Below are 7500 nucleotides of genomic sequence, written 5' to 3' on the forward strand. Positions count from 1 at the left end.
GTTCTCCATTAGGTCTCTCTTATTTTCCTGCTAGACCTATGAGTGCAAACATATGGTTTCTGTCCTTCTCTGCCTGGCTTACTTCACTCAGCATGACACCCTCAAGGTCCATCCACTTTCCTACAAAGGGCCATATGTCATTCCCTCTCATTGCCATGTAGTACTCCATCGTGAATATATACCACATCTTCTTGATCCACCATGTCTATTTTGATGCAGCCTAGCCATTTAGCCCGGGTCTCTCCAGAATCACACATTCTTCACCATGACGCGGAATACACATACATGGTCACCGTTCCCAACTTTTTTCTCAGGCTGCACAGGATGGCCATGCCAGCACTTTTCTGGCATTCTTGTGTGCCTTTTGCCCATGCATTTCTCGGTCTTTCTTTGCTGGCATAGTTCAGAGGAGTTGTATAGATTTCAACTGCTAGAGCAGTTGTGAGAATTGGCAGCCAACTTCTCGTGGGAGTGCAGAGCAATTGTTTCCTGGTAGAGATGGAATATGAGCTAGACTTAAAAAAATACATAGCATCTGGATATCTGTTGTAGTAGAGACGACATGTACAGAGAGCCACCAAACATACCCAAGAATGCCTGAGAGATGCTTAGACTTCAGCAAACCACCCAATCTGGCCAAAAGGCTAGGATAGAGTAGATGTCAAAGATGTAGATTAGATGCCTATGCCACATTGTTAATGATCCTATAAAACTATTTGGAAACCAAATGTCTACTGTCTAGATATTTGCTTAGATAATCAGTTAAGAGCATTTTAAAAGGAGGGAAAGTGAAGTAAGTTATTAAAAGAACAAAAATATGTGCAGTGATGGCTGTTAACTGAACGTATATTGGTGATCATTTTGCAATATGTACATGTATTAAATCATTATGTTGTATACCTTATCCATGTTAAAAGAAAAAACAAGAAAGAAAGGAAGGTGGGAAGGAAGGATGAAAGAAAAAGGTGGAAAGGAAGAAAGGAAGGAAGGAAGGAAGGAAGGAAGGAAGGAAGGAAGGAAGGAAGGAAGGAAGGAAAGCAAACTAAGATACCAGAGAATACGTAGAAGCACTATGGATATGATTGAGAAGAATTAGTTGAATGCACTATATATTAACAGTCGATATTTATTGTGACTATCTTAGGTTCTTAATCCATAATATAGATTTGGGTTTCATATCAGCCTTGAATTTTCTGAGGCTTCTTTTTTTCTCTGTGTTTTATTGCTGCCTTTTGTATTCCAGTTAGTGTCTCTGTACTTCTGGGGGTGAAACAGAGCTATTCAGGGATTGAATGGGGTACAATTGTTCTAACATCCTCTTTTTTCCTTTATCTTTTTTTTTTGAATTGTTCATTCACTTGATTATCAATACTCCCTCTTCAGAACTGACTGATGACATCTTTCAAGAGAAAAAAAATCTATCACTTATATGAATGACAGAGATCAGGTATCATTTAGATAAATGTGTGCTTTCTGCAATCAGGAAACCTATTTATAGGGAAAGATAAAATACTGACAACTTTATGAACCATTTGGGGCATGCTCAGTGGCAAGATTAGTCTTTCTTCTCTTTCAAATTTTAAAGTTATACATTTCTAAGTTACTTTCAAGAGTAACACATCAGTTACTAGGGTAAAAGTTAATTTCTTCCACCCTCCAAAGCAATACTTACCATGTTTGTAGATGCCATTAAGGTTATATACTTTAGAAGAAATACAGTTTTGCTCTGAACATTTTATTGTTTCTCCATCATGGGTTGTTTCTCTGATTATTCTTCACAAAAGTGTATTTTGAGTTCCAATTAAATGATTTTTGAACACCCTAAGCATAATGTTGTCTTTATATAGCATACCTAATTTTACTTCCACTCAATGAAAGTATAGTTTAGGAGGAGTATTTAGAGGGCAGAAGTAAATGCCAAGATCATCAGATTTTCTCTAGACTAGCTAAAAAAATAGTTAAATTTCTTTTCTGTAAAAAGACAGGAGTTATTTTTGATTCCCAAAGTCAAAATACTAGTTGGTCTTAAATCCTCTTGTTCACGGATTCCAACTCAATATTCTAAATGAATAGCAATTACTGTAGTAAGTAAACAAATTAATGAATCATATTTTTACAGCCAAAAGTTCAAAGACTCAAGTTTTATCGCTCCACATCTTAAATATTTTACTAGGTAGTTTATCAAATACAATAGTAAGGAATCACTAAAAATGAAATGTTTAGAAATACATATTGGAGGGAAAGAAAATAAAGCATTGATATCCATGCAAATACTGAGAAGCATGAAATGAAATGAAACTAAATGCTGAGTAGGTCCATATGCCCTGTTATAATTTAGCATTCTTATTTTCAAGACAAATTTCTGCTTTTGATATGGTCTCTGGTAATTTATGAACTATATTTTTCAAAAACTACCAACACACTATTTAATTCCCACTTCTACTTATCCAACTATATTCAAACTTCCCAGCCAAGATTTTAATTGATTTTTTTAGTAGCCAGTGTTAATAGGATAATTTGTCAATACAATAATAAAACAATTGTCTCAATGGCTCTAGTTGCTCAGTTCATCAGATAACAAAGTTGAGTTTTGTTTCATTAATTGAATGCAGGTGGAGGATTTGTTGGATGAAAGATATAAATCCCTATGGAACTGTGGAAATCTGGGTCAGAGATCACTGAAAAATTAGTTAAGCCTGATGGGTCAACAGTGACCTGGACAGGTGTCCCAGCTTTGTTTCTGTGTCACTTCCTGTGCTGTTTTTTAAATACTGGTCTGGTGAGGTCGGGCATGCAGGTCAACACATGTATTTCTGAGTCTGTAGTAAATTAGAAGCCAGACTAGGATTCCTTATCCTCACAAACACATGATCTCAAACACTCAGATGATATTACCTCTCAGGGTAAAAAACATTTCACTATACATTTAACAGATTACAAAGAAACTAGGGAGGATTATTTTTTTCTTTTTAAAGATGGGTGATAATCTAAAAAGAGGGGCAAATAATTTTTCTTTATTGAAAAATAAGGAAAACTAAATCATAAAGTATTGTAGCATACTCAAAAAAACATATAATTGTTGAGAAACAGAATTGATGCTAGTTGAAATACATTCTTTTTGTAAACCATCTTTAAAATTCCAAAGACTTTTCATCTTCTGTAGTTAGTCCATAGCCAATTTACTTGCAGTTTTTTCTGTTCCATCATTTTTTTAATGAAACACATCATTTTTTTCCATTTTTGAGTATTGTCTGTATTGTATACATTGTTTATACTGAGTATTGTTATCTTAGTGATAACATCGTAAGGTTATTTTTAAAATCTACACAATAGTTACTACATAACCCAGATTGGAGGAAACCGTAGTAGTGACACTATGGAGAACAGTACTATAAAGGCTCCTTCTGAACCTGAAAGTTCATTTAGTGAGTGGGCACACATAGAAACCATAACTTATTTTGTGGCCTTATTCATGTCTTGACTCCCTAAAATAACTGTACATGCACACATATCATATATCTCTTTAGTTGCTGTTTTTGTTTTGTTATGAAGACAACAACTTTTTTCAAATAAGAGTTCTTTTTTAAAAGTTTATATATTTATTTTGAGAGAGAGAGTGAGGGAGAGTGTGGGCAGGACAGGCTCAAAGAGAGAGAATCTCAAGAAGACTCCATGCTGTCAGCACAGAGCCTGACATGTGACTTAATCTCACAAATCATGAGATCATGACCTGGGCCAAAATATAGAGTCAGTCGCTTAAGCAACTGAGCCACCCATGCTTCCAAACCTGGGATGGCTAAGCATCAACTCTTGATTTTGGCTCAGGTCATAATATCATGATTCACGATGTCGAGCCCCATATGGGGCTCTGTGCTGACAGTGTGGAGCCTGCTTGGGATTCTCTCTTTCTCTCTGTCCCTCTCCCACTCTCTCTCTCTCTCTCTCTCTCTCTCTCTCTCTCTCTCTCTTAAAATAAAGAGTTATTAAATCCAAAGAAAAGCCTAACTAAAAAAACAAGCAAAAGAATTTAAGGTAGAAAAAAAATCAAAATTATATTCTATGCAAATAAACCAGCTGTGGTAAGAAAAGCCGAAAGAACTATCAAAGTACTCAAATGAAATCAATTTTATATCATATTGCAATAACTATTTGTGCTGCATATTAAAAAATCCTTACATGCCATTTCAGTTTACTTTGATGGTATCCATTGGGTAAATGTATATATATTTTTTCCTATTGGTTACCTTTTATAGATTCCAAGATGCATAATTTTTCACAATTTAACATCTCTGAAATTGGGATTTATCTTAAAACCACTGTTTTATCAGTTAATGGCAGTGTTAATTTGTGTCTTATTGGTTCAAACAACAGTGTATACTATACCAGGACGACACCTTGAATTTGAGGGAATAAAGATGCAAACTAGCCTTCCTTTCTACAATAATAATATCTCACTTGTGCAGCACTTTTGAAGTATGTCAGTGCATGACATAGCTGATGATGATGTGGCTGAAAACCTTAACAATCCCGCCCTAGACAGGGCAGAGGAAGTGCTAAATGAATAGGATTGACCAGGAGCTGATGCCACACAAAAAGCAATTTAGTTTTGTTTTCCCATTTGTGTACTTGACATCACCAGGTGTCAAAATCATGGCCACGACAACATCCCTCATGCCAAAATGGGTGTCTATTTGTCCAAAAGTTTCACTGACTTTCAGAAAAAAAATTGTTTTTGAAAAAGGATGCTTTCTTAATAGGTAAAGGAACTAGCACATCCACCCCTCTCACATCTCTTCATGGTTGGAAGGCTCAGGTTTAGGATCTTCACTTGGTTAGAATCCCTGGGCCATCCTAGAGACTGTGTTTCCATGTATTCAAGAGTGTGTTTCCTAGGCTAAAGTCTGGGGTGCTCAATTTTGAGGATCCAGGAAAGAACCAACACTGGATACTTCTTTCTGTTGAAGACGTGAAGTGTTCACAAAAGGATGATTTGTCCACCCAAATAGCTTAAAGAGAGTATTATAGACAAGCAGGAATCTGAGAGGGGAGAACTCACTCAGCATGAAGGGAACATCAAATCTTCCTTGAGCAAACCTTCTCTCTTTGGAAATGATAAAAGTGAAGTCCAGTGCCTATGATTGCCCTAAAATTCACTTCTTGTAGGATCATAGTCATGATGAAGGCGGAGTGGGCAAGGCAGCCAGAGAAAAGGGGAGAGGGATACACTTTTACTTCATGACTTTAGAGAGAGCCGTACCCTCTCCGTGGGACCACAAGGAAATGGTCTGCAAAGGACCCTCAGCAATGCCACAAAAACAGTAAGATTAACTCTTCTGATCTCCCCAAAGTCTAGCAGGTCCATCAGTCTCAGTGAGGAGAAAAAGAAATGAGCACCACCTGGATTTTAGTACCGGGAACTCTTTATGGCAGGCATTTATATATTTCCTTTCGCAAGTGTGCAAGTTAACTCTTACAGAGGTTAAGTGACTTGCCAAAAGTCGGTGTTCCCTTGGCTTGAAAGTGCTAGAACAAAAACAAAAGGTCATTTTACCCCTAAATTATTGTACGTTTTGCAACACAATGCTCTTTACACAATGCCAGTTTGCCTAAACCCTGGAAACCTTTGTATGTATGGGGGGACCCTTTGTCTGCAGATTCTATGTCTAGAACACTATCTCTGCAGAAATTTGACTGTAAAAGCTTGAAAAACAGAGAAAACTTTCCAAACGTCTATCTCTCTGGTTAATTTCTTCTAGCGATTTGGTTGACTTTTAAATTGCAAAGTCATCATTTTAAACTTCAAGTGGATTTTATATCCCTTGACCGTATTTGTTTCTATGAAGTGAATTTTGATGTACACGCATTATGTATTTCTTACTGTGGATATTAAACTTCATCGCCTGAATTTTTAAAAAATCATTTAAAATCACATTAAGGTCAGTGTTATTGTTACATACTCAAGTACTCAATGTGTGAATTAAATATAGATCAATCACATTCACCATTCAAGTTTTTGTCAAGTACAGTTATTTATCCTGAAGCACGTGTGCTATTAACAAAGGCACTAGAAGGGGCATATATGGAGACTGTCGGTGTGAAGTGGTAGCTGGAGAAGAACCTCCTGGCATGTCTGTCAGATTCTGTATTCCAGATAACTGAGACCAGGCCTCAGTTTTGTCTATATCACCCAGATACTTTTTAGTTAGATCTGTATATCTAGAATTACAGAAGATCAGTTGGCCTAAGTTACTCGAATTGGTCAATTTATTACAAACACTCCCCAGCAAAATCTCTGCCTCCCTCACATGACTCAAGAAATGCCTAACTGAATGGGCACCTGGGTGGCTCAGTCTGTTGAGCTTCCCACTCTTGATGTCAGCTCCAGTCCCCATCCCAGGGTGGTGAAGCCAGCCCCTGTAGGGCTCCTGGGCTGAACCTGGAGTCTGCTTCAGATTCTCCCCCTCTTTCCCTTTTCCTCCCCTCCTCTCTCTCTCTCTCTCTCTCTCTCTCTCTCTCTCTCTCTCTCTCTCTCTCCCTCAAATGAAAGAAAGAAAGAGAGAGAGAAAGAGAGAAAAAGGGAAAGAGAAAGGAAGGAAGAGGCAGGAAGGAAGGAATGTAGGAAGGAAGGAAACGTCTAAATTGGCCTTGCTGTGAGCTTTTTTCCTGAATGATCTGCAGTAGCTGATAATGACCTTCCTTATCTTCCTTATGTTCCTTTTTCTCCAGGCTCCTTTTCCAACACTGATCCCAAGTCAAAGAGTGCTTTGGTAAGTATATTTGTTCTAATGTAAAGGAAATGACTTTAAATTTGATGGTCTTTGATGGTTTGATTTTCAATTCCTGGCAATTAGAAAGGTAATTTAACCCTTTTTGGTGGAAATAACACCTTGTAAATAAAGCTTTTCCTTCTTTAAAAAAAATTGAGTTATTTTCATTAACATTTCTTCAACAAAATATTTTAAAATCTTTTATTTTCAATGCCAGGTAACATTCTTGGTTGAGGTCCCCAGAGACTGCACAGAGAGAGTAGTAACCAAAAGACACATCTCTTAGATGCACAAAAGAAATAAATGACACTGCCTAAAGGATACAATAAAGTTTGAATGATTTTCTGCCCACTGTTAATTAATTATTAATTACTTTTGAAATCTGATTTTATTTATTTAGTTTTATTTATATTTTGTGAATCCTAATTTCAATTATTTACTTGTTAAAATTTTTTTTAATGTTTATTTGAGAGAGAGAGAGAGAGAGAGAGAGAGAGAGATCGCGTGTGTGAGCCAGGGAAGGACGGATAGAGAGGGAGACGCAGAATCTGAGGCAGGGTCCAGGCTCTGAGCTGTCAGCACAGAGCCCAATGCGGGGCTCAGATAACAAACCAAAGATCATGACCTGAGCCTGGACCAAAGCTGGACGTGTAACCGACTGAGATACACAGGCACCCCTGCAGCCTAATTTTAAATTAAAGCAAATGCCCATTTATTGAAGACAAAAGAAAGA

The sequence above is a fragment of the Suricata suricatta genome, chromosome 4 (assembly GCF_006229205.1).
Source record: "Suricata suricatta isolate VVHF042 chromosome 4, meerkat_22Aug2017_6uvM2_HiC, whole genome shotgun sequence".
NCBI classification, from domain to species: Eukaryota; Metazoa; Chordata; class Mammalia; order Carnivora; family Herpestidae; genus Suricata; species Suricata suricatta.